The sequence below is a fragment of the Anguilla rostrata genome, chromosome 2, assembly GCF_018555375.3.
Source record: "Anguilla rostrata isolate EN2019 chromosome 2, ASM1855537v3, whole genome shotgun sequence".
Classification (NCBI taxonomy): domain Eukaryota; kingdom Metazoa; phylum Chordata; class Actinopteri; order Anguilliformes; family Anguillidae; genus Anguilla; species Anguilla rostrata.
Genome location: NC_057934.1, coordinates 10,137,956 through 10,165,463, shown reverse-complemented (window position 1 = coordinate 10,165,463; position 27,508 = coordinate 10,137,956). Strand labels below are relative to the sequence as shown.

At 40.5% G+C, this 27,508-nt stretch overlaps 1 long non-coding RNA gene across 1 annotated transcript; it reads right to left on the bottom strand.

Moving 5' to 3' along the window:
• Positions 1-5,358: 5,358 nt before the first annotated feature.
• Positions 5,359-15,672, bottom strand: LOC135249474 (uncharacterized). Its single transcript, XR_010328694.1, has 2 exons — positions 15,287-15,672; positions 5,359-5,720 (listed from the first exon to the last, which is right to left on the bottom strand). It is a non-coding gene; the product is annotated as an uncharacterized LOC135249474 (long non-coding RNA).
• Positions 15,673-27,508: the final 11,836 nt, after the last annotated feature.

Below are 27,508 nucleotides of genomic sequence, written 5' to 3'. Positions count from 1 at the left end.
CCCCGCATCTGTTTAAGTGTCACCAAAGGGGTTCTGAGAAGGCTTACCACGAACTCTGTGTGACCTTAAAACTCACGGAACAATACAGTGACTAAAACAATGCATTATAAAGATAAAATTTAATTAAAACGTAAATAATTACCAAAGAGGCAATGCCAATTCATTGGGATAAATGTGTGCTGACTTGTGTGTACCCTTCACCCTACATCCATTAAATAATATTCATTTGTTTATTCATATTCGTAGACCTTCCATAATTTCGGAATAAGGTTTCTTTAAACATAGGACGTTCAGTCAAATGACGTAACCTGGATGTCAAAAGTCAGAGGTTGTATCTCATGGATTTTGCATACATATGTATGTATGCGTGTATGTATGAATGTATCTATGTATGCATGTATGTATGTATGTATGGTTTCCCCTCATCCCCCAAAATTTTTTACATCTTAATTTAGCAGGTTCGGCCAACTGCAGAAGTTTAATTCACTTATGTGTAAAAACAGTGCAGAGTTTCTATTATTAATGCTTTTTAAAATAAAATTCAAGTCGTAGGCCAATGAATAATCTGGCAGTGAAGTGCAAACAGCTCATTTTTCTAACTTTTTTCAACTTCATGATAAAATTACATAAAAACACAACAAAAAAAGTGCAAGAAAATTAGTCACCAGACTCCAGAACTGCAATAGAATGCAAGGCAGGTGGAGAGCTGCCATGTAGGCACCAATGTTGGTGAAGGAACTTCATGTTCTATCTGAGGATAAAAAATTTGCCAAATCTCAGTTTTACAGCTAACCTTCCCCTGCTCAGGAGTGGTATGTGCAAAAAGGTTTTAATATTTATTAACTGAGTAGCTATATCAAAGTAAATAACATTCTCCCTTCAGATACAAAACCGCATTGAAATATCCAGCAACGTGCAAGCTACATGACGGACTGGTTTAAGTTAATTCACTAGCACAGTCCTGTCTTACACAGATCAAATGGATTAAATTCAAAGAGCTTTACAGGCACGACAAATCAACATTCATATTCGCCAAACCATTTAACAGTTATAAAGCGCACGCACGCGCTCTCTCTCTCCCACACCAATCAGTTCCTATGAGACCATTGAAAAATTCACAGAATGGTGCTAGCATGCCTGGGCTCCGGTGTTACCAGAGGAAAGGCTCCGTGTGGAGTGAGATTTTAAAAAACGTTCCCAAAAATCACACAATTCACTTCTGATAAAAATTGGTTGCAATTCCTCATAGATGCATTACTTGGTGAACTGCATATATTTTTTATTTCACAAACATCTGACTCATACATCTGCAGGATGAACCTGAAAAAAAATGTACATGCAAAAAAATTGAGGCCTACATGCAAATTGGGCCAACATTTTGCCTGTCCTTTTCTGTCCCTGAGCACTGAACTAACTATGAGCACTAAAATTATAATCAAGGCTTTAAAAATGTCTTGGAATAAACAGCATGGGGCTGGGGGCTGTCCCACACACAAGCTCATGATATGAACACATATGCTGGGAATTATCATCCAACTCGATTCCAAATTCTATTTATACTTAAAAAAATATATTCCAAACAGCCCATTTCTGTTACACAAATGTATTTGGTAAGACTTTAAAAAAATTCCTCTGTAGTTCTACCCGTAGGTACAAAATAGCAGCACGGCAAAATTATTAAATTAAAAAAGGAAGGGCATTGTCTCCAAAAACTAATTAGTGTGTGATTTTGGACTGGAGAGTAATTATGATGTCCATATGGTCAATGCAAAGCTATTTAGGACGAAATACTATCAGCCTGCAGTTTCAGTGGCTCTGCCAAAAGTTTGATCTTTTCCTTTGTGTTGGTGTTGATCAGGGGGTGAATTATTAATGGGGCCTTTCTTCAGCTGAGGACGGATCCCGCTGTAAGAGGAGGATGGGGGCAGCTGCCATGCAGCCTCTTTTTGGCAGTCTGTCCCGTCTAGGATCAGGAAATGAAATTCAAGGCTCCCTTTCCACTTTGATGGGCACATTTTAAAGGTTGAACTCTTCCATCTTAACAGGCCGCTTTAATAGCGTTTTAATAATGTTACTAATCATGCACGGTACAGCAACCGCCACAGTTCGTCCCTGCCTATGTTTCCATTACGCTAACTGCTTATAAAAAGCACCAAAACGCAGGGGCATTCAGCATGTTGACGTTGTCAAAGAGTGTAGCTCCCAGGAGTTAAATGCAAACTACACCACTGAGCTTGTCACATTGTTTTCCCATATCGACTATCCTGAGTGAACTCAAGTATCTACGATGGAAAAATAGCCCTGTTCTTTTTTTCAAAATCCACTTGAGTCCAACAACATTTTTCAAAAAATATAACTTGTAGGTACAATTATTTAAAAATGCACTACAGTGAATGTAGCTGTTTTATTAGGTCAGTTGCATTCGGAAATGTGTTTGGGAACAAAAGGGATCAACTTGGGAGATTATTTCACTTGTGGCACAGTGAAATACTGTTAGCAGACAATATTCAAATTAGATCAACATTGCAATTATAATTATGTTTCTAATTAGCCTAAATACTTCTATTTGTATGATTTCCCATTTTCAGTATTAAGACTTTTGGCATTCTGCACTGCACCGGTGAAAAACATGGTAAGACAACCAAAATTAATTAGGGCCTGAATACACTACAGCTCTCAGTTTCTTTACAGTTAAGTTTTTTTTAATTAACTCCTCATAAAACTTTTAAGTAAGCTGCACCAGCAAAACCAACATCTTGCAGTCTATATAGGCTACTTTCCTTTTATTAGAAAGGCTTTAAAGTCCATCGTAAATTAACATTGAGATGCTAGCCGATATGGACGGCCGTGGGTAGTCATCAGTGTTTTATTATTTTTAGCTCACAAAGAATCAATGTTCATTTTACCTTTATTTAACCAGGAAGGTCAACTGAGAATACATTCTCATTTAGTGATGAACCAGTGAATACAAAGGAATGTGTATCCAATCAATTTTAACAGGCTGCAAACCGCCAAGATGCCCACAGACGTCTTGGCAGTGTAGCAGATCTGTCCTCAATTGTGGTCCCTTGTTGACAGCCACCTTTACATGTCCTGGCAATTTGCAGCTCCAAAAGACCAGATGGGGCAGACCACCTCAAAATGACCAATCAAAGAGCAGAATAGACTTGGACTTGAACTGAAATTTGTTTAACCATTTACAAGGTGAGGAAAATATGTGATATGCGCCAATATGTGCCAATCTGTCAGGAAGGTATGTTAATATTTCCACACTGTTCTCTCTGGTGAAAAACAACCAGACGTGGAGGATTGCAGTCTCACGTCTACTGATGGCAATTAAGCTAAAGAAAACTTAATTAAATATTTTTATGTTGGGTGATCATTGGGTGAAGAGGATGATAAGGGAGCAAGAAAGTTTCACAGATTTGACCAAAAAACAAAGGTAAAGAGTCATATTCTTTGTTCTATGGGGTCACCATTGTGTGTTAAGGCACAAGAGGCCATAGTATGTTGTGAACATTGGCATGGTTACATGATATACAACTTCAAACGTTAAAAGGGTGTCTGCTACATTTGCGTAGCGTAGCGGTCTATTCTTTTCAACAGACTGAGAATGTAGCCTACAACTTTGCGGGTTCTTGAATTCACTCAAATGAATGCTATCCATTGCAACGATGGGAAAAAAACTTATATATAAACTTATATTGCTACCTTGTGTCTGTACTTAACAACAGCTCTGCTCTGTTGAGAGATACTTTGATAAAACCGTCTCTGTTGCAGTCAACTCTGACCTGACATATGTGTTGCCGTAGCATCTCCGCTACGATCTGATTGTGTAACGTAAAGAAATAGTTTACTTAAATTCTCCTCTCACTACCTTAGCTAAGCAACATTGTACACGTAATTTACAGAAAAATCCGTGTCATCTGGCCTTTCTGACCGTAGACATATATTTATCTGTTTCTGACCATGCCGGTTACTTCTACAGCATTTCTCTTTTCAGCCACACACCAGTTTAGTTCAGGTTTAGATACGAGCAAGCGAGCATGTGACTGTCTGGGAGAAAATTTGCAATGCCTCATAGGAATTGGAGTGTAGGCTACCTAGCAATTGCATTGTATGCAGAAAGCCATCGCGGCTGTAGGCCTACGTTAGTGTCTAGATTCTGATAACTCACCTATCGCTTTGTTGAGGTCCTAGTTTAAAGTTTTGCCCACCTTCTTATGTAAACAGTGAACGATTAGTCAGCGGTATGCTACAATATACTGGCAATGATCTGCTTTTACTACTCTGAGATCGCAGGTTCGATTCTCTGGTATTGTAGTGTTGATGTACCCTTTTATCCTTTAAGGTTTATCCTGAATTGCTTCAGTATGTCCAGCTGAATGAATAGGTTATGCAAAATATAAACGGTTTGCTATTGTTTTGATGCAAAGCATACTGGACTGATCAGTAAGAACGCCTAGTTAGCCAACTTAATGGTTATATTTAAGCATATTTTTTCAATAAAATAAGGAAGTACAGGCCTAGAATTTGTTGATAAAGTAGGCTATTTCTCATTCATGGAAGTTTACAGTACTAAGGATCCAACTAATTAATATGCATTGTATATTAGTACAACTAGAGCTTTGTTTTATTGCTTGACCAATGTGACAATAATCTTGCCGTCAATGAATTAATGTTCAACTCTTGAATTGATCCTTATAATCACAGAAGGTTAGTGTTTTTTACTTCTTGATGTGATTATTCTGAAAGGCCTTCCCCCAGGAATTAAGGTGTATCTATATCTTATGTAAATTGTGAGCTGTGCACTATTCCTAAACATGTTCAGATGTGTTGTAATGTACTGACACATCTGGATATGCTTAGGAGTACAGCATGCAATCTAAGAGACATTCTTCCATTGGAATAAAAATGAATCATAATATGCAGTAAGAGGTATTATTGTTTTATTTAATAAGGTAACTGTGTATTATATTCTCAGTTATAGAATGAATTACTTTATATTGTCCACCTTGAAGTGAAAATGTGTCCCCAACAATTTGTTTAGCTTAATTTTGCTGTGTTAAATTATTAATATGATTAGCTAAACCATCTAACACAATTTTAGACAATATACAAGAGGGATAATGTAAGATAACAAAATTAGATAACAAAATTATCTTTCAACAATAGTTACAGTGTAGAATAAGGTAGATGTTGTGATTATGGTTAACCTGCTGGAAATTAGACACACACAACCTAACCTGGCAAATAAATCATTGGCTCTATTGCTCCAAGGTGTGCCATGGTCAAGTAGTTGCATAGCATAGCAGCTATACAGTGTCACGGGGTAACAAAGGGGAAAGTAATCATAAGTATGGATTTGTATTAATTATTCATTTTAATGTGTATTGCACATGACAAAGGACTCTGAGCCACCTGTAGAGGTGGACAGAGAAACAGAGGCACAGGTAGCTGGACAGGAAACAAAAATAAGGCTTTATTGCCATAGGCAGTTGTTGTCTTAGGCTTTATTGCCATGTGACAACAATAGTCAATGGGGCCTCATTGTACTCGATCTCAGAGTGTTTTGGAAATCATTAAACACAGGTGGACAGAACTGGAGTGTCCTTTGTGTTCTCTTCCTCAGATCTTCTCTTGCCCCTGGAACCAGATGGTCAGGATCGGACAGGGGGGCTCGGCGCGGCACAAAGGGGAGTCATAATCCTCTGGGCATCCTGCAGCAAAGAGAAGGAAAGGTGAGAGGGGAGAAAGCTCTGGTATGAGGCACAAGTGTCTGAGGCCACCGTCTGAGCGCGTGGCTGCTTCCCTTGATGCAGCCAGCCCCCGCGGAAATCGCTGGTGGTTTCCCAGCATTGATGGAGAGAACGGGTCGCAGCACTAGGCTCTGCTTCTCCTCCGTCTCCCTCTTCAGCAAGCCTCAGCATACCGTTAGGCTGGAGTCATAACCCCTTTTTTTTGTTTTACTGTTGACAAATTGACTACTAGGTATAATGAAATAGCCATATTTTAAATGTATTACAGAAAAATTAGAATTATGTGTAAGACATAGCATTCCGATATCTGCAAACATTATGCGTTTTATTTATTTTTTTGCCAGAGGGATTCCAGCAAATTGCTTGTAATTACTTCCTGGGGGTTTAACACACTAAAGGTCAGTCCTGTTTCAAAAACAATGAATAGCAGCAAAGGATATGCGTCAAGACACAGGAACAGATTTATTGATTGGAATAGTATGAATACATTTTTTGGTTACAATACAGAGGTGGTTGCTTCTTTTGACTGGATGTAATTATAAGATCATATTTATCAAGCTAATGCTGGCTGCATAATACTAGTTAAGGAGCTATTAATTAATACTTGTACTACTAACTGAACTTCCTTGCTGTAATAGCTCTACAGTATCTTTCAATGTAAAATGTCAGGCACACTATGTATCAGTAAGCCAGCAAGCTGTAGTTAGCCTCCAAGCTAGCATCCCATTTCAGACCATAGCAAACCGTAAGAACCCAAACTGAACAGCATAAAGAACAATTTGTTTCCGTCAGTGATTTGAAATGTATGATGCAGCTTTCAATAGTAGGCTGTCCTCTCATCACACCTGAACACCCCTGACCTTAAATTTTCCCTTCAGCTCACCTGCACTCGGTTCTTAATCCATAGCGAGCACCATATCTGCTCTATAACAGGTAGAACCCTGTATTTTTATCCTGTCTTTATTGTGTTACTGTATGCCATAGTTTTTTACTTAGATTTTTATTTTACTCTTTACTTTTTTATTCCGAGTGGCAAATTTCAAAGCGGAGGCCTGTCCCATCACGACAGCATCCTCTGTTGATTGAGAAGGGTGCACACTAGCTGTGCCTTTTTCCTGTTAAAAGTAGAACCTTTGTACAGTATGTCTAAGTTCAGTCATTATTGCTGGCCACCTCTGTCAACTGGCTAATCGAGCAGGGTTTGATCAGGTGAAAAGGTTGTGAGATAGTAGCTTTCTACCAAGGTTACATAATAACAACCCATACATTCACAATGCATAAACATTGCATTACAAATTTGTTTGTTTTGTTTTGTATTGTTTTGTTCAACTTCTCTGGCAAATATTTGAGTATAATTAAATGCACAATTTAGAGCCTCACTAGTTAAACAGCAAGCTGTGTAAAAAGATATGTAGGCATTGGCTAGCAAGCATTGTTAGTCATTGAGGTAATATATTAAATAAATAACATTTTTTAAATGTTATTTATTTCATATATGTAATATTATGAAGATGCATCAGTAAATAAGAGCATGATTTGTTTAGCTATCAGCATCATTTTACTTGATGGAGGCTCGTAAATAAGTTAACTACATTATGTTTTAAAGTGTAACATATTTAAAGCATAACATGAAACAAGAACATAATGTTCTTCTTGGCTATTTTCTTTTGTTCATGGCTATCAGTTTTTAACTAGTAAGACTCCAGTCAGCATCATGTGCTAGTAAAAACCAGCGTATTAGAAAGACTGTCATTTTAGGTAATATGTTTACAGTGCTTTTCCAGATATTGCATAAGGATTCCTCAGTGCTATCACACCAGACATATTAAGCCTAAAATATTTAAATTAATTGACTGCTGAGTCAAACTAGCACTAAAAAATTCATCTGTGCTTGTTTTGCTGGTGTAGTACCGCAGATTCAAAGTTATCACCTGATCATTGGACTGGTGTAGCATTCATGCAATTCTAGACAGTGGAGTGTCTTGTATTTAATTAGTGAGTATGCCGTTCTACCCTTCCAGACCCTTAAATATGCATAGTATCATTGTTGCAATGTAGCATGTTGGAATATCCTACGTATGTATCATTTTACTTAACTTAGAAATGGTATAATTCTAACCAAATTATTTGAAGAAACAGAAACTTTGAATACCCTTGATACCTGGTGTACTGGGAGACCTTGTTACATAAGGCTATGGACAGGGAGGAACGGTCAGTTGAGCAACTTCGCTGTGAGAGACCAAATGATGAGTGATAGCCTGTGTTCTAGCTATTCTAGCTTTAACTGGACCTTTAAGTCCACCTGACCTCAAGCTGGGCACTCCTCTTTTCCTCTGTTAGATTGCACTCATGAGAGATTCCCAGTCCTCACTGTTTGCTTTGCGCAAAATGGCTGTGATAGATACCTGTGGAATACAGTCCAAAGTGAACCCAAGTAACAGAAAATATTTTTAGAAATAAAAGAAAAGTATAGCAGCAAAGTTTTTGGAAAACGTAGGTGCAGCCTACTTGTTACTGGGTAATTATAAGTTGGTGAAAACATTTTTAAAAATCAGTTACTACCCTCCCTTTTTTCTGAATTACTATCGCATTCTTGAACAAAAATATTTCTTTGTCTTTGAAGCGTAAGAAAGCGTGCAAGTTTCCATTTGGTATTAACCATGCATGTTAACCATATAATTATAATAGCCAGCTCAGAATGGAGTTTTGTCCTCATGTTTTTCAGTGTTAATTTCACAGTTTGTTTTTTTCCATTTTTTGTGGATATAAATATGTCTTGATATTTGAAAATAATACAGTAATAATACAAGAAATGTACAGTATCTGTGTCAAAGAGGAACACATTACGTGCATTGCAAAACATTGGAATGTTTTTCCATTAAAAATATGCAAAGATTTTGCGGACTATGTACATTATGTGTAGTTGGGTTAAGGCTTGTTTTGTATTCTGCATAATAGCATTATTGAAAGAGAAATGTATATTGGTATGTGTAATTTGAAAAAAGCTGTATTCGGGATGTGCACCCTAGCACTGACCGGATGATAGTGCTGTTGTAGATGCTTCAGACATATTTCAATAACATACGTCAAACCATTAAACCAGGATCAATCCTCCTGATTTGGTCAAGTGTCAAGTCTAACCTCTTAGCCACTTTAAAAAGATTTGATTATACTCTGTGAGAGCTCGTGTTGACTTGCATAATGGCGTGCATCACTTGTAGAGGATTAAAAGATGAAGTCCACACGTGATAATGTTTCATGATTAAGTACAGTTGTATAGTGGATGATAACACAGTTCACAGGTAGGGGATGCTGAATCCCAAAACAAACTCCAGAAAGAAATATCCGTGAGGTGCTCAATAAGATGTGCACAGATGTTGAATGCAGAAAATACAGCTTCCGTTTGCCAACAAAAATACAAAACGTAGTATATTTGTATGCATATTTTTGCTGCTGCTGCTAATGCAAAGACAGCTAATATAGCACACTATATTCCATTTACTTCTCTGGGAACAAGACATCAGCAATTCTGCCAGCATGACTTATACTGCACATATATTTACAGTCCCATAATACCCAGGCATCCCGGAAAACTAAACAACCCCTTCCAAATCCCTAAAGCAGTTGTAAGCAATAATAACTCCACAAAAGCAAGCATGCAAAAAAGTAATGTTTTCAACGCCATAGTATAGTGAAGCTGTCACATTTCTACCATCTAGCCTTCAGTTTTATGCAGTTTTTTTTTTGAACATTTGCATTTATAGTTATATTTAAGTATGTCAGCCAACGCTCTTGTCCGGAGCAACTGACAAAAGTGCATACTGTAAAAAAGGGTAGGCAAACATTTTTAACCTCTGTTTACTTTTCATATGTATACAAGCATGATGAAATTTCACCGTAGTGTTAAGAGCAGATACTCCTGCAGAAAAATGTCAAACATATGGCAGCGAATAACCTCACTCAATCCACAAACTCCCCTGCTATGCACACACTGGTCATTTCCAACACCTAGCTAATGATATAAGCCATTGGACTGGGGTTGCCAAAGTGCCCCCCGAAACATTAGGGTGCGGGGGAAAAGTGCGGGTTTTTTTCCATTCCCAGTTTAAAGTCAGTGGAAGAAGAAAAAAAAAAGGCGAGAGATAAGGAGATGTGCTGCAGAATATAATTAATTAAATGAGACTAATTAGGAACATGAGAGCAGGTGCCAGGCTACGGGCTGACAGCGCAGACAGCGAGACAACATGAAAAAAAAACTACGGTTAAGGGGTGTAACGTGACAGGAAGAGGGACAAAACAACTTTCTGTGTTTTGTCATCTGAAACCTCCAAGGAATATATATGACAGAAACTGTACACCCAAGCACCACGGGGGTCTTTCCTTTGTTTGAGACAGATTATTTTTTTGGCAATTGGAAGTTTGCACAAGCGAGAGATTTTTTCCCCCCTAATTATTTCAGCATATGCTCAGGATTGGCTGTTGCATAAATTGAGAACTGTATCTTCCTCTGTGGCTCGGTGCCTGTAACATACACCAGCGTTGCAGTTTTTTAAGAATCATCTTTTTTGCGCTCATATATTACAGCTTACTGTCCTGAAAATAAGCACTGCGTGTTATCAAACATTTCTTAGACTGAAGAGATTTCAATTTACATTCCAGTGTGTGTTTTTTTTAAAAGGCATATGTTTAAGGGTGGAAAACAACTATTAATTTCTCAGAAACAATCTGTATGAACCACATTTTGAGTGTTAGCATTTTATGAATCATTAATCAGAACCAGTCTGGGGGGCCACTGTACAAGGCTAATATAAAAAGCCTTCAGTACTGTGGTTAATAATACACATCTACCTTTGGTTTTTATTCAAACAGATTTTGTACGAGGCAAATCTGGGTTTGAGCATATGTTATACTGTATATCTGTATATCCCTCCATTATTAAATATTCATATTCTTACACTTGATTTTTTTAAGGTGGCTGGTTGTAAAGGTGGACATGGACATACACATTTGTGTGCTCACTGTTTGTGTAGTATTCACAGGTCAGAATTGCTTGTTGATTTGTAAGGCTTTATGCTGGCAGTTTAGTTTAGGCATCGACTAAATATGTCTCCTTTCTTTAATTTAAAAAAAGTATGGCATACTAATCATATGACAGTAATTAATTAACTAATGATGTTATGCAGTATATATTAAACATAGTTCCTTACCCCTTACACCTGTTTTTGGAAGTACCAAAGTCTGTTTTAAATCTAGTTTAAAATATTTCACAATATTTCATAATTGTGTTTGTCTTTGAATTTTTCTGTTAATATATTCTCTCAATACTGGTTCAAAAAGGTGATATTTGGTAGAAAAATTCAGAATACTGTACATAAAATCATCATGTTAGATAAAGTAGTTATTAGTGTCACCCACCAATGTGAAAAACTATTGTTTTTACTGGTTACAGAGCTGCAATTCTCCCATATGCACATTTCATTTCAGTTTTTACCTGTTATCAGGATCAGCACTTTTGATGGACTCCGTTAACCCAGTAAAAAAAAAAAAAAAAACAGAACATAAAGCCACATCTCCCCATTGGCTGCGAAAGCGGCACGCTGAACCATTAATTTTCCATACACGACACGCGAGTCGGGCCAAGCGGTAAAACACGATAGCGCATTCGCGGCAGGAGCCACGAAGAAAATCACAGCCGTCGAGAGCCAATTAACCCTCCTCGGAATCGGCACTGTACTTCGCCCGGCGAGAGAGAGCGAAAAGTCCAGCTTCGAGCCGGGGCGAGACTCAGAAGGGGCATCAGCCTATTTTATCACAATTTAGCCGCTAACAGGTTACAAATGTGGCATGTGATGGAAATAATGAGGCTTGATGTCACTTAGCCGCCGGCCGCGTGCGCGGAATAGCAAAGCGGGCGTGGGCGCGCTCCCGAGCGCCGCCGGTGCGGCTCGACCGCGGCTCGCCAGCCGGGGCCTCTTAGAGGAAGGTGACAGACACCGCGGCGGGAGAAATGGCCGCACCTCGCTAACAGCATTATAAATTACCGCGGGTCCCATTTGTGTCAATGGAGGCAAGTGTGGGGAAAATTCGACATCGCCCTATTTATTCATTTATTTATTTGAGAGCGCTGCGATTCGGGCCTGCCGAAGAGGGGCTTCGCCGAGCCCTGCTGCCACAAAACGAATGTGACGTGCGGAGTAACCGGCCGAGGCGTGTTCCCGGGTCTCCAGTGCAATCAGAGGAGTGTAAAAAGAAGATAATAATAATAAAATAACAGCGCATTTCATGCCACTGTGCTCTATGCCCGTGTGAATAGTAAAGGCACTTTTCTACAATACGAAATATGATTTAAGAAGAGGCAATTGTTTAGAACTCTGAAACGCGACCTCTGTTGCTTCATTTTACACTGCGATTTTAAGTTACTCTGAATGAAATTTGATATTATGCATAGATATAAAAGTGTATAATTCTCGACAACGCTTGTGCTTATAAAGAGGACGGTTGCGTGGAAGCAATATAGTCCTCATTAGACGGTGTCAAGGAAGCAATGTGCAGTCTGCAGAATCGAAAAAAGGGGTGGACAGGGCTTGAGGAATTCACTGGGGGAATTTAACAGAAGGACTTCGGTGGCGGCGTTGAAAAAGTCAATAATGAGTGATAGAGAATAGATTTCAAAATAAAGTTCTTTCCCCAGAAAACTCTGGCACGAGACTGATTTAAGAGCTGACTGTCAGTGTCCCAGACAGGGCTCGGAAGACAGTTCAATATTTTTGAGTGTGTGTGTCTGTCAATTCACCAAAAGTTAATGCAAAAACAGAGGGCGAATGTTTTTTAATTATCTCGGGAAGGCACGGACTGTGCATCATCATTAGTTTGACTAAATAGCAGTGGTCAGTGACTCAGGTAGTGGTAAACGGCACAATTAACAGCCTGAGGAGGGAGAAGTGTATTCAATTTGAAAGCCTTCTTTCTTAATCCATCTCCTGTGATCATCTGAAGTGCTGAGCTATGGGCTTTTACATTCAATTACATTAATCAGGTTAATTCTGGGTAGGACGTCAACGTTTTAATCAAGAACTAGCAAACTCTGGCAAAAAAAGATGGTATCGAACAGGCTGGGATGAAATTTAGATGGGTTTGTCACACTGTTTTGGCTCTGTCTTCTTAACATTGACTCCTCTCGCTCTTCTGAAACCAAACGCTGCCAGGAAAACTTAAAGGCAGAACGTTTCAAAGCCTCCAACTGGCACAGCGTAGCATCTCATGGGTGTTTAAGATACCAGACGCTTGAACCTCAGAATAAAACTCAAGAATTGTTTTGTATGTTGGTTTTTTTTTTGCTGAATGTTGTAATTAGGTGTTTTGTAGTCTTCCCTGTATGTAGAAAAATGAATGTGCTTGATGTTTCCTCAAAGTCTCACCACTGGTGTGTATATGTCAAAATTACTTACTCTGTTTTACGTGATATTTGACAGTGCAATTAAAACCTTTCCATGATTATGTGTCACTTGAAATGGTTCAGGGTTCATTGAGAGCTGAAGTCCAGATTGCTGGATGTGTCACCACTTCACGATAACAAAACATAAGTCAAATGAAACCATATATGACGTCAGCATTTGACATGGACAACATACAGCATCGATCTGGCAGGGACAATCGTAGCCTGTTAATTTATTGTGCAGGACGATCTGTAGTGCGTCAGATTTATTTTGAAATATTTTGTCTTAGAATTTATGGTCTCTGGTTTAAGAATTGGCAGAGTAAAATCAATACAAAATACTCCAACATGCATGCTAAATATAGCCTGTAGCACAGTGGCTATAATTATTATGACAAAAAACAAATTACATTTATGTTCTGCGGATCGTTTTTACCAAGCAAAATGGCCAACATATTATAACTAAACCCATAAAACTCCGTGAAATCTACTGAGCTTAATTAAGGAGAACATTCCAACAATGAAGAAAAGCCAATGTACTGTGATGTAGCATGGTTGTGAGAGGACAGGCAATATTTGTCAACAAGTGTGGAAGAAGCGGAGGGGAGACTTTTTTTAACGCCTGGCCTCAGAACAGCTTTGATGACAAAGCTGGATTGACTGGCCATTTCACAAGCGGGACTCAACTAATGGAAAGGGTCTGCACACACAGAGGACTATGCTGCCTCCCAGTCCAGCTACAAGTGAACAGACGTAACATTAGCGAAATGTTGGCGCTAAACTCCAGAAAACACATAAGAATTGCCTTAAAATGTGACATGCCTCCAAAGTTTTGTGTCTCTGAATACTCACTTGTGAGTTTTCTTTCCTGAGTTTCAGTGCCCCATACCCTTGCATAATCCGTGCATGCACTGGTTCTGTAACCCCAGCAGGTGCACAAGGAATTCATAAACACAGCTGTAGAGTCTCAGTCTTGGAATTGTCAAATTTCCCAGAAACACCCCCTCACACCACCTTCAATTAAATCCCCTAATACACTCTATACAATTAGTCTAATAATGAAACAACTGACGGCTAATCCACGCGTGAATTCTGTCCTCACCAAAAATACGTATTATATCTGCAACATTTCATCGCGTTGAAAACTGAATCATTAATTGCCTTCCAGGAGGCTGGCAGTAGTGAGCGATGCCTGCTTTTCACTCCTGACAGAGGCCAGTGGAAGCTGTTTCGCTTCAAGCAGTCATTCCGCACAGCTTGTCAGTAAAATAAACGTATATGACAACACTCCTGCTTGTGATTTAATTTATTTTCTACTCCTCTTTGTATTTTCACCTGTTAAAATGTCTTAGTCCGTATAGCCGACTCTGAAATCTAGCCCTGATTAACGAGGAAATTCACAGCACTCCGCATTTAATCAGAGCGGACAGAGGTTAGAACAGCTCAATAGAAGAGATAACCAGTCTTTGATCCAAACAGCCATGCAGAACCTACAAGCCATACCATCAGAAAATGTACTGTCAGGGGTTTCGGATTTAAATTACACCTTATTAACCCTAAGAGGAGTACTGAGGAAGAATTTGGGCGATCGGATGGACAATAATGGCACATACAACGGACACATGTCAGAAACGCCTACTACTTGAAATACAGCACCTTTGTTCTGTCTTTGCACTGGGAAGGAGGAGCCAACTACATTGCAAAGATCAATTATCCTTTCCAGTTTAAGGCAGAAGGAAACCAGAACATATTTAGCGCTCTTATATTAACTTACAAGAATACATTAGACTGATTTTTTCTTACAACTCAGCACCAGAATTCTTTAGGGAAACGTTACTACTTTTAATTCTGACAAGTTTTCACACCAGCAATCAGGATTTGTCGATCACAGTCTCCGAGCAATCTGATATTAGCGGATGTCGTTTAGCATAGGTTTGTCAAACGTCTAGTGAGACCTGGTTGTTCTGCCTTCACCAGCTACTATCAAAACATGCTGCATAATAAGTCATGTCTATCTTTTCCCACTGTATTTCATTTATTGTTTGTACAAATATAATAAAAAAAGACCAAAAAATATTCAAAATGCTCGTACCTTGCCTTCAATAGTTTCTTAAATGGCAAATTCTCTTTTCCAATTTACGACGGAAGCCATGGTGAGAGGTAATAGGAACACGACTGCTACATGCAGCAGCTCAAATGGAGAAACTAGTTAAAAGAGGCTATTAAATTATCAGTACAGAACTATTTCCCCACAGACCCGGGAAATGTAAAACATATCCATAGACAAGGAATGCTAATCCTATTATCCTAATGAAGAAACATGCATCTAATTAATAAATGCCTTTTAATAGTGTCGACATCTTGAGGAGCGCTCTTGCCCTTCCCCCTCTTTGCATAGAAATTGTTAATTGATCCAAAATCAGTAGTTGTTTCCAGATCCCCTGGGTCCTAAATTTGTCTTAGGGGGGTCAGCGTGAGTGTTTTTAAAACCTCCCTTGAAATGGGGTTTCGCACAGCATCCGGCTTCATTGCCTCTTCCAAATACCGCGGGGCAAACATCATTTCCAATCCCGCGCAAGTGCTGTTGATTTACATTAATTTACCGGCGCTGAATTTGCCAGGTTTTGGAGTGTTCGCCCACCACCCCCCCCTTCCCAGTCCCTCCCTCCCCCTTGACTTTGCTTCAGGGCAGGTGGGAGCATCACGTTTCTCCCCATCTCATGGCACTTAAATTAAATGGAATCAGCCTGATTGCTGGAAATCACAAGGCTGGGCGATAAAGCAATTAAGGCCTTCTAATTCTTTGCCCAGGGAAGGGCCAGCCAAGGCCCGGGAGACAATTAACTGTATATAATGAAGTCCCTTTGTTGCCTTTTATATTCTCGTTCGGTCCGCTGTTCATTTTGTGGGCGCGTGGGGTCCGTGTGGCGGGGTCTCTCTCCTCTCGGATGTCTACGAGATGAAAACAGATCTTTAGTTAATAGGCTTTCTATGGACAGATGAGGTCTATTAGGAGGTTAATTTGAAAATGAATGCGGGGACCCGACTCGAGAGGGGACCGGGGGAGTCAGCCGGAGGAAGTCCGCGGACGGGCCCCCCTCAGGGCCGGCGTTTCGCGCGGAGGTGTCAGGCCGGGGCTGCTCTGCGGCGCCATGACGCTTATTGTGTGTCAGATACGTCCCCAACAAGCGGTCTGACCACAGACAGGGGCCGTGCGGTGAAAATGTATGCAAATGAGCATGTGAGGAGAAAAGACTGTGGCTCCAGCGGAGGGGGTAGCGGTGCTGTGTAGTCCACCTTGTGTCCAATGCCCAGTGTGCTTTCTTAATAGTCTTAGCGACTTCTTGCCAATGCGCAGTGGTGACCATTTGCTTAATTTCAATGATTCTTCTGAGAAATGTGGAGGATAATTTTTTTTTTTTTTTAATATCAGGTTTTTTAAATCTAAATCCAGAGGTCTGGGGATTAGCTCGTTACTCAAATTCTCATGGAGGCTGACTGATGGAGATTAAAATATGATTAAAGAATCCAGAATGATTAAAGAGTCGAACAAAAACGTTGTGAACTGAAATATTTCACCACGGAAGTGCAGTGTTTTGTAGACAAGCCTCGCAGTTCATCGGCCAGCTCTCTGCCAAAAATGCACATATTTTAATGAAATGTGAAATCGATTCCGAGTATATAAACACTTGAGTTTCATTAAAACATTATGTCTAAAATGTGCATGCATTCTACTTTGACAATGAATGTAATATAGCATAATATAGCTTCTTTTACAATTGTATGACTATCCAGAGTACAGTTTATCCATGTTGATGCTAAATTAACAGTATCCACAAAATCTAAATTGCTTCCTTTATATAAGTGTCTACTTATTAGGCTTCCCTCTGTGTCTCTGTGCCTCTGGGGTGTGTTTTATGAAACCAGCTTTGCATGGTCAATCCAGGCCTAAATGATACAAAACATTAAAATGTTAAATGCAGCATCTATTTCTATCAGTGTTCAAAAAGGATTCTGTCTTTTTAGCCAACTTAGGTCCTCTAACATAACTTGGGACTGGTTAAAAATCTGTTTACCTATTATTAGGTTATATTTTTCATTTTATTTCTCAAGAAAAAAATCCCCAAAATTGCATTTTGTGTCAGCACAAGATCACCCAAGCCAAGCAGAGTTCATACAACTAACTGAATACATTAATACAGATATTCCTGAAAAACACAGACCAAAAAGACCAGAAGCTGAACAATAACAATCATCGTTATTTCACTGATATCAATTTTAGATATATTTATTTAAAATGTCGGATACAAAAAAAAAAAATAGAGTATTGTCTGAAACCTCGCTCCTTCCATTTGGGTTTTGCTGTACAGGAAATGATATTCAGCAGCGCGGGGTTCATTGGTGTGTGTATAATGAGGAGGTTACTGTGAGCGGAGAAAGGTCATGTAATTCCCCATGCCAGGGGACAGGGGTTTTTGGCGTCGTTGGCGGAACAGTCCTGCGCTCTCGTGCATGCCCTAATGCGCGCCAGTCGCAGCGGTTCAAATCCAGGTTTCCCGACTGCGGCAGCTGCACGCGCATGCATTACCCGCTTGTGAATTTCGCCGCATGCATTTATGCAGTTCCTTTTCTTCAAAGTGAAGATCTTTTTTTTTTGTTGACTTTCTTTACCCTCAAAGGAATTTTGGCAGTTGGGCAGCCTATTGAAACGGTAAAGATCTGGTGCATTTTATTTCTGCTGAATAATTTGAATGAATTGTGGGGAGCAGAAGGAATTGACCAAACTCTAAAATGGATGCCCATGCAATAAGTCCTCATTTTAATACCATTACCTTTGATTCAATCATTTACTGGGCAAAGTGAGCCAAAAATTGAGATAAAGGTAGAGTGGGAACTGCAATGACTGCTGCCAGTGCTTATGCAAGATTTTTTGTGTAATGCTCATCGTTGTAAGAAAAAAGTGTTTGGTGAGGAAAATACTGAGGTACTTGTATCGAACATTTCCAGAAATCATGACAAAGCCATTTTTAAATCAGACCCATAGTCTCTTATATTGTCATTTAGCTGTGGTCCAAGGCCACATGATAAATTAACACCTGAGAAAGAATATTTGCATTCACAACAGAATGATAAGGGCTCAGCTTCTAATTCAGCCAAAATACGTAATCCTAATTTCTAATGGGTTTCATGACCCCCTGCCTAAAACTCAACCTCCCTCACATGGGAGTAGCCCCACTTAAAGAAAAGTCAATGGGTTTTAGCATACCTTTTGACAAAATGGTCATCCATTGTCCGCAACGGCGTCTGTTTCCCCAGAGGGGGTTTACTGGGAGAAGCAAGAAGCCCGCGTGTCCCGCGTGTTCCGCGGCTAAGCGTCCTCAGCTAATTATGATAAAGACATGGGGATCTGGCCCGTGTGCCGTCCACCTACACATCAGTAGTCCCAGGACAGTTTTCCCATCCTCTCTCTGGGCCTCTTACCCGGCTGACCCCTTCAGTGGACTTCATCCATCATGAGAACATTCCCCCCAAATCATCGCAAATCATTAGACAAAATATCAAAGTCGGTGTCCGTTCAGTGACGGGCATCGTATTAGGTGGGGGGGGGCCCATCTAAAGGGGTGATCAATCATGCAGGGTGGCACTCACTTACTGAGCTGAGCAGCCCTTATAAACATCAAGAAAGGACTGTCCATCGGCTACGCCCAGTGCTACGCACATCAATATGCTCTGTGCTCTTCCACCATTTACTGAAGAGGCATTTCATTAGAGGTGAGCTACGTCTGGCAATTAATGTACGCTTCAGGATTTAGGTTAAATATTTCCCAAAATGCGTCATTTTTTTCTTTTTTTCTCTTTTTTTAAAACAAGTCATGTGGCCTTATTGATCTTTGTTACACTTCATAGGTTATTACTACAGGAAGATTATAAAAATGATCCTTTTTAAGTTCAGTGAGCCAGTCCAAACATTCCTTTTATGTTAATAAAAAGAAGGGGTACTCATAAAAGGAGTACTCATAAAAGTAAAAAAAAAACACATTAATATTTGCAAAATAAATAATGACCCTGGAAATTAATATTGAAGTTTATTGTGAATTGAACAGTATTAAGAACCGCTCGCTAATAAATATTATAATCTAAAAAGGTTAGCATAGGCAGAATTTGTGCAGTTCCCTTATTCTTTTTTCTGAATGATCAAAAAGACACATTTTTCTTATTTTTTATTTTAATGATATATAATGCAAAATAAGGGTGTTTTTCTTTTCAACACAGCTTCACAAACTAGAACAAAAAAGTGCATAAATATCAGTAACAGAGTTAACTTCACTGCAGCTTGCTCATAGATGCTGCCATGCTCCACGCCAACAGACATCCTCCCTGAGCTGGAAATGAACAATTGACCCTGCCCGCTCTTCAAAATGGTGCAACGTTGTAACCTGAGGGAATGTGTTGTCATCCAAATGAGATAAGTTTATTTTCTGAAATTTAGCATTTGTTCCATCAGGCGGGGAGGCTATAAACCTCAAGAAGGATCAGTGGGGAGTCGGGCTCAGCACATGTGGCGAGAATGAGGAGCCATGGAAAGGTTTGGCCACCGCCCAAATCTCTGCCTCCACCTTCTGTGCGGGCCAGCCTTGGAGAGCAGGAGGCGGCAATATTGTGGAACAAATTTCCACTAATCTGAGCCTGCTGGTCTGTGGCTCCGGTGGGGCCCCTCCTCGCCGCTCTCCGAGACCGGCCCGCGTTTACCCTTCACACTCCGACATGCGGCGCGACGGAGGAGGGGACCGGGGGAGGTGAGCGCCGCGGGGACTCCCCGCCGCTCCTCGGCTCGCCGCGGCGTTCCCGTCTGAGCGCGGCGGCGAGCCCGGGAAACGGAGCGGGCCCCGAGTTTTCGCGAAGACGGCGAATCCGCCGCACACGGGTCCCGCGGGACGCACCCGCCGTTAAAGCGCCGGCGCCAGGGGCCCCCGGTTATACCCGCCGTTCCCGCCGCGGTTTGGCGGTTTGGCTTCGCCCGCGTACGGCACGACTTTCCTGCGCGTCTGTCGAGCGCTGTTCGTAAAAAAACGAGTCGAGGGCGCGTTTTCGGAGACCTGAAAAAAAACCTTGAAACGGCGGTTTGGACGCGCGACTTCCTGCACCGCCACCGCCGCCACCGAAACGCCGCGGGCGGTGAGAGAGAGCCGAGAGAAAGCCGATGTCCTTTAATCCAAATAACATTAGACAGTGCATCTCGGAAGTCGAATCCTACAGCTCCCCGAGGAGAAATAGCAATTACCGACACTGAGTTAACACATTGCTAATGTAGGCAGCACAAGGTATTTCAGAGCTCTCCCTTTCACTTGTTTGTGTCTTGTTCGTTATGAGCTCAATGGTTTGAAACGACGGAGGGGGGGTAGAGATCGGCGCTTTCCGAATGCACAAAGCAAAACCGCGCAAAAAAACGTGCGTTTTTCTCCCCTCTCTACTGTACGATTACCTTCCCTTCCCCCGGCCCCCGAAACCAGCTGTATCATTTACAGTCGCGGACAGCGTGTTAATTTTCCCGCGGTCGCGGGTCGAACGTGGACGCAAAATCGAGATTTTTTTTTTTTTTTTTTTTCCCTCCGCGGTCCCTTCGCCGGGGGGACGGCAACATCTTGATTATTGCGGGGTCCCTTCCCCTTCCTGGACCGGCAGGGATAGGCAAGCTATCCCGCCGTCGGAGTCCCCGGGTTGAAGAGGGGGCTGAATCCATCAGCTCGCAGTCATTTTTTGCCGCAGCGAGCAAAACCCCTCTCCAGGCCAAGGATTGATAGAGACGGGGAGAGAGTGGGAGTGATGAAATGTATCATGAAGACATAATTATTCAGCGTGATGTATTGCGTTTTACAGAACTCTTCCAGGCGCTCCGGCTTCCGCCTCATACTTCATCAGGGACACGCCGGCGCTGAGTGGCTCCTGCCACTCGTTATTAATCGGAGGGCCTCTCCGTTCATAAAGGAGGGAAAGGTTTATAATCAGTGCGAGCGCTAATGGCAACCTCCATTTTATTAAGCGTCCTCCAGGTTACCGGATCAACAAGTGCATTGTCCCCAGCCGTAAACGAGCGCCACTTATTGGTCGATTCTTGGGGCCCGCCTTTTCCCTGATATGTGCTACATTGGCTATGGACGTGGATGTAGATAGTGTGAATTAATTAGCCGTTTATATGGCGGTGCAGTGGTCGAGTTAGCATGGCACCCAGTGAATATAATTCTGTACCCTGATAACATCCTCAGCTAATAAATGTGTTAATTCCCCAAATAATTGAAATCGTAATATGTTTTTCCATTGTTCATACGAACAATATTCATTTGAATGATGTTTTTATAGTAAGCCTTATTAAAATGAATCGTTGTGTATATCTTGGAACGTCTATAAACAATGTTTTGCTATGAAAATAATTTTAATGGATACGATGTTGGTGTTTTCGTTTAGACTCAAAGTACAACCAAGTACAACTAGCACAGCGCATGGGCCCCACCGAAAAGCGAACTTCTCCTGATATAATTTCCACTGCTATATTATAAACCAGAGAAAATCAATCTTTATTTATACCAATCACAATAAACTCAAACATACCCTGAAGCCATTTTGCTGCTTCTCTGCATAGAGGCCATGCCATCAATTTTTTCTGCGTTCATTCAGACCCCTACAATAGACGTCTACTGAAAGACTAAGGTACAATGAAAAAGCACATTAAAACACTCTTCATTATGTGTTGAATGTTACTAAAATATTTTAATTATGGTCATAATGATGATAATCACAATTAGAAATCTGCAGTAGGAGGTGTAATAGTTGCAGTTTCAATAGCAATATTGCTCTTATAGCTTCGGCACAGAAGGTGGCACGCCCATAAAAATCTAAGAAAATAATGTAAACAGAAAACATAATACAGCAGCGAGAGGGCCATACCTTGACTGTTATTAATTAATTATGATCCATTTTGTTTTTTTGTTTTTTGTGGCCAAGGATTTCCAGACAAAGCACAGGAGAAGTGATTTAAGGCTTTCAGTAATGTTGTAGTACATGGGCATTAATTCCCTGCAGGCAAACCATTTGAATTATATTACCTAGACAGGACCTGGACAATGGAAACAGGGGAGGGGTAAAATAAAAAAACAATGAAGGCAAAAGCTGCACTGAATGAGCGCCCAACAACAGGAGCATTTTTATAACGGGGCGAACTGTGTCTGAAGACACAGTATGATTATCAGGGCAAAATTCATTTGAAGCCAGTAAAACAACCATTAAAACCATTCCCCTGTGCTTACAGTTTTCCCTTTATGTTTGGGATAATTGCTAATTGTTTTTTTTAATCTACTTCCTTGAATAATTCAGTCGGAATTGTTAATCACAACAGCTCCCCTGTTTGCATTGTTATTGAATACATGGGGTAGCGGCCTCAGCAAATCTGGACCCGGGAAAGTTTTATAATTGTCAATTTAATATCTCCTGAATGTTTTCGACCATATGATGAACATTATCCCCTTGGTATGCTCAAAGTGCTCAAGTTCACAGAGCTTTGACCACTGACAAGAGGTGTTATGGGGTTTAGATTAAATTAAACAAAAATAGTTATTTGATGCTTGAAGACTATAGCCCCTCCCTTTCAGTTTTGTGATTTGTCCTTAACACGTGATACAGTACATGAGTTGAAATGCTGTTAACCTTGTTCTTATTAATGACAGTTAATAAGTCATTCTCACCAATGTGCTAAAATGGCCTTCCGTCCGCATGATTTCAAACAGATTCACTGTTGCATGTTAGTAGGTGCCTGGTCACAGCCAAAGTCACTAATGGAAGTAAGTAAATGGAAACACTGGTGTTGGAAGCTTAATGGCCGATATGCACTTGACAACACGGTGGTTTGTTTCCTCTTTAACCTCTATTGTCCTCCGTCTTCCCTCCTCTATCATTCTTTTCAGCAGACAATGAATGCTCTCCACCAGAATCACTGCATATTTACTGCTGAGTTGTGCACTTGTTACTCGTTGTGCTTTATTGCGCACTTACCACTCGGGCTTTGCAGAGACTTTGGTTCGGTTTGCGATGAGATTTCCTCCGTCCTACCCTTTTTCCCCTGACCCTCGACACCTCGCCTGTTCTGCATATTCTGCGCAGATTGGCTGGAGGCATTTTTCAGACATGCTGCATGTTGTAAGCCCTCTCTGCTGTGTGACTGTAGGGTTAAGTTCACCTTTTTTTCCATTAATTTAATGCCAGCTGAGAGTGCATTCACGTGAAGGAAGGAGGTTAAAAAGATCGCAGGGGTGAGGTGTCTGTGTTAGAAGGGAATGTGTATGCGTTTCCCCAGTTTCTGAACTGTTGGATCTTTCCTACTGTGATGTACACTCCATTCATATTAATTCAGATCATAGAAATAAAAGTATTTCAAAAATTCAAATGCTTCATTTCTTTTTAAATTTACTACATTGTCTGTATTTACTTTAATGCAAAATATTCAACATGGAACTATTTTTTTATTGTGGAGCTATACTTTACAGCTACAGATTTTGGTTGTGTTTTCCACACCAGGGACACAAAATGTAATTTAAGATACTTATAGCATCTTTGCATGTATCTCAATTTTCAATTTTCGATGTCTTTTAGAGTGCTTAAAATGTTAACACTGCCAACAAAAAACATTTTTTTCAGTATGTTGTTTTGCCTATTTTATGAAAGCAATGTGTATACAATGCCTGTTTTTCGTTATTTTTTTATGTTATGTGGCTTGTTTTTAAAATTGAGCCCGTTAAACATGTGTATCTTGAAGAAAAAACAGATTAGATGGAAAGCAACTTTAACACTTCATTGCTTTAAGTGGCACACAGTATTACATAGAATATGTCATATTATCATACAAAACAGTGGCCGCATCACTCTTTAAACCAATAAAACCAATGCACCCTCGAGATGGCCCGGAAAAAAACAGAAGTTCGACTTGTTAACATGGCTGAATTTGCAGATCATTGTTTTATGTCAAGTGAAGACCGGTTTTGTCATTCGAGGTGTCTGGGCCAATTTTATGCTAGGGGGATGAGATTACCATAGCAACGGCCCGGTCCCCCAGCTGTCAGGCCGGTGTGGAGATGGGTGCTGTGTGCATGGAGACCACTTAACCTCGGCCACACTTCAACTTAGGAAGTTAAGAAGCTGTTCGAAATCTGTACGGAGCCTGGCTTGATATGTAGACAATAGACCTCGGTGTTAGAAAAAAAAAAAAAAAAAAGAATGCCTCTGAACCAGCCAGGGAATACATGATATATGTAAGAGCTCTTCATGCTTAATGAGCTATCTTATTAATGGCTTGAACGTCATCTCATAAAGCGTGAGGAAAAACAATGACTCTGTTCAATTAAATCCTCTTAATATGCTGCGGGTACCTCTTGAAATGCATTAAATGGGCGCCAGTGACAGTAGAACCCCTGCCACCGGTACTCGGAAGCCATGTTTCATGCTCCCGATGACTGATTAATCAACGGAGCCACCTCACCGACCGCCGTTTGGGCAAATACAGTGCAGCTCCAGTCTGCGGCTTGTGTTTGTGTCTTATCTTTGTGCCTTTTCCGGTCTTGGCTGATATTTCAGCTGGGCAGCCATGGCTGTTAACAAAAATAAATATGATGCCTGCTCGAGGATGTAGAACAGGTTCAAGCAAGGATGGGGTAATTCAGTCTGTCAGTTACAGTATGTGTGACTTTAATCTTAACACTGGTGTCTTTGCATTGGTGTCTTTTAGTAACAAATATCGTTATTAATAATAATTGTTATTATTATAATTATTATTATTATATGAAAAAATGTATAACAAAGAATACTAGCATACATTTCTCACACAATTTCAGTTGTGAGATAGCCTTTGACTGACTATGGGATCAGGGGATTCTGATCGAGTTTAACGATACTTTATGGTGATACCTTAATTATATATTTTTGCAATTAGAATTTCTTTGTCTTTCAGGCAATTCTGTGGAAATACACAATCCTATCATGTAAAGTCTGTCTTCTCAAGTAATTTTTTTAAGATATGGCTGTAGGTAGATTTAGGTACATTGAAGGAGCCCCTAATTTGGACAATGTCTTTTTGAAACTACATACTACAAACAGGAGTAACCAACCATAAATCAGAGTAGTGTATTAGTTTTTCTGGATGTTTTCTGTATAAATAATAATGAACAAGTGCGTATTATTTAACAATGTTTTTATAGATATTGTTAAGTACTGTGGCAAAATGACTATCGTGTCTCTCAGGATTACGGTCAATTGCATTTCAGTTCTTCTAATTCAGTAAATTAATTGAATTCAATTAAACGAAAAATCCCCATAATGTTCTATGAGGATTTTTCTGAACAATGAATTGAATTTCAATTAATTTCCTAAAGTGACTGGAATGAAACGGAATTCACCCCAGTTCTCCCGTGTGTCTGCTTGTGAACACAAAATGTTTTTCCTGTTTTGACTGATTAGAACACGGGAGCGCTCTTAATGACAAGCCAGACAGTCGCATCAAACTTTTGTTCGCCAAAACCACCTGACCCAGGTATTAAATGACTGATGCTCCTTAAGTGATGTCACGGACCCAAAGGCGTAACATATGGGCTCCGTGGGCAAAGCAAGGTTACAGAACACAATTTAAATATGACACCATGATGCATAACTTTATAGCAGCGCCGCAATTGGTATTCATTGCTATTTGCAAAACGGCAAATCCGGACCTTTCTGCGGAAGGTCATCTCCATATTAATCGCAGCAGGCGACGCTCAGATGAGTGACGGTGTATTCCAAATGACCAAGGGGAGCGGTTCAGCTCAGCTTCAAAGAGGTTTCGCCGCTCTCTGCTGAAAATATCGAGCTAGTGTTTCTTTCTTTTGTCGTTTTTGAGATATGCAAGTGATGAAACCATCTTGATTCTGTTTGTTGAAGTCAAGGAAAAGCCACAGATTAGCCCCTCCTCCTCATGATTGCTGTAGTATCCTCCTTTTCCATCCTCTCTTGAAGCACCATAAGACTGCGTTATAGGGCAACTGAAGGTCAGGGTCGCAAGAATGATCACTTCCTCATGTAAATAGGAATTATAACTCTGGTGAGGGAAAGCGAGTCTCAAAAGACACTTCTTATATATAAGCCGCAGCAAGAACCAAAAAAAAAATAATGAAGAAAGATCATCTCCATTGATATTTTTCACAGACATCTTTGTCTGATGGGGGATATTTGATGCTGGCACTTTGTCTTCTGACCCTTTTCATTTTTAATATATTTGAGTAAGCTGTCTTCATGCTTTGAGCGGAAATGTGTCTCTCGCCTGTGAGTCACTGTGACTGGGCGTATTATCGATTGGGTGCGTAATGAATATTTGCCGCGCAATCGTCTCGGTAACGCGTCCGAGACGAGACTGAGCTGGCAGTCACCGCATTCGACGATTAACGCAGCGTTCTGGTCAACTTCCAGACGAAGAAGAACTTGCGTGGATACCCTTTACGTTACGGCGTTGCAAATCATATCGGGGGAAGAGCATTTGCTAAAAGAGCGTAATGTAAAAGAAAAATCTATTTAAGCAACGTCCCTTTAAAAAAAAATTGCTTTGGGGGGGTGGACGGTGGGGGGGTGCAGGAAGAAGAATAAAGCAGTCTTGCCATGACTTGTTTCAAGGACCCGGAGTGTATGTGCGGAGAAAAATAAGCACATCAAGTCATTACGAGCTAAGGAAAAGCTATTGACGGTCATCTCTCTTCCCGCTCACAGTCATATTCTGTGAGCGTTAGGAATAGAGAAGAAAAATGAGGTTTGTGCACAGGCCTACTTGCACATTCAAGGCACGCTTTACGAAAGGCAGAGGCAACCAAAACAAGCTCCTCTCCGGCTCCTGTTTCCTTGGCTGGCTTGAATTAAAAAGAGGAAGATACAATTTTGCCAGCCTAGTAAATACATTTAATCTCGTGTTTCAATTAACAAATTCAAACCAAAGGTGTGGTTACAAATAACTACAGTTTGCGGCAGTTTTTTCCCTATCGGTAAGTAAAAAATAAACAGATTCCTGCCCCCGCATCGAACATGCAGCACTGAACGGCTGTCTTGTCGCTTTTGTTTTTTTGTGGTTTTTCTTCTTTTTCTTTTTTCTTTTTTTTTTTTTTTTTTAGGGGAGGAAATTTCCGAGGGTCGCCCTTATAGTGACACATATTGTGTGTGACAGAGGTCAGACGGGAGTGCCCCGGTGTTTTGAAAGGGAAAACGCCGCATTGTCCCCCTCCGAGTCCCTTCTGGGTGCGAGTCGCCATCCAATCAA